Raw genomic sequence first — 1,131 nt, 5'->3', positions numbered from 1 at the left:
ACAGCAAGAAAATCAAACCAGTCAATTCTAAAGAAAATCAACCCTAAACATTCATCAGAAGGACTGATGCTGAAGCTGAAGCTCCAATACTTTGGCCACCTGATGTGAAGAGCCGACTCATTGGAAAAGACCTGGGAACAACTGAAGGCAGGAGGAGAAGGGGACAACAGAGGATGAGATGGTTGGATGGCATCACCAACTCAATAGACATGAGTTTGCAAAAACTCCAGGAGATAGTGAAGGACAGGGAAGCCTGGCATGCTTCAGTCCATAGTGTCACAAAGAGTTGGACATGACTGAGCAACTGAACAGCAAGAGTTGCATGGTTGGGTCTGTGGACTGAAACACTCTCTCCCTTCTGGCCATGGCAAGAGGCAGAACACAGAAGCTCAGACGGACAGAGTCTCTGTCTCCTAGGTACTTCCCTCACTACAGCTCACATCTGTGTATCAGGTCATACTTGCTGACTTTTCTCAGCCAGAAATAACCTCTGTCCAGTTTCATGTCTGGTCTCCTGAACTGGACCCATGGGAGAGGATGGGTGGATGTACAGATCAGTCCTTGGCTAGTGTCCTGGTCCCTCCCCTACACTGCTCTGACCTAATGGGATTTACCCCTGCAGGCTACATTTTCCAGATATCTTTATTAGCTGGCCTCCCACTAGTTTCAGTTAGTTAGTCAAATGCTGGAGATTAAAATCAAGGAAGAAGTGCTCACGATTCAGCAGCACAGATATTAAAATCAGAATGATACAGAGAAGATTAACATGGCCCCATGCAAGAATGACACACAAACTCATGAAACATTCCGTATATTTTGGATTAACTGTCCCAAGAAAGTAGAAGAGGGCCCTTTGTGTACCAAGAGGTGACTTGAATTTACATGTTGAATGCTGTAATCAAGAACAGATAACTAGGCTCTGCAAATTAAACCATCCTGCTTTCTCTTTAAAAAATACATCAAGGAAGAAAATGTAATATCCAGGGTATTTATTTCTTCCCCTCTCTTCGCATTGTGCAGCCTCTCCGGCAGTGACTGAAGACGTGCCATGGTTTTGGAGTATCTAGTCACAGGAGACAAACTCCAGCTGCTCATCCTGGGGTCTATTTATCTCCTGCCTCATTACCAGTC

General features: G+C 45.0%; 1 non-coding gene across 1 annotated transcript; it reads left to right on the top strand.

Annotated features, from left to right (window-relative positions):
* The first annotated feature begins 709 nt into the window (after positions 1–709).
* LOC138419894 (U6 spliceosomal RNA) lies at positions 710–817 on the top strand. Its single transcript, XR_011249143.1, has one exon. It is a non-coding gene; the product is annotated as a U6 spliceosomal RNA (small nuclear RNA).
* The last annotated feature ends 314 nt before the right edge of the window (positions 818–1,131 follow it).

This window comes from Ovis canadensis, chromosome 14 (genome assembly GCF_042477335.2).
Source record: "Ovis canadensis isolate MfBH-ARS-UI-01 breed Bighorn chromosome 14, ARS-UI_OviCan_v2, whole genome shotgun sequence".
Lineage (NCBI taxonomy): Eukaryota > Metazoa > Chordata > Mammalia > Artiodactyla > Bovidae > Ovis > Ovis canadensis.
This window is presented reverse-complemented; position numbering and strand designations above follow the sequence as displayed.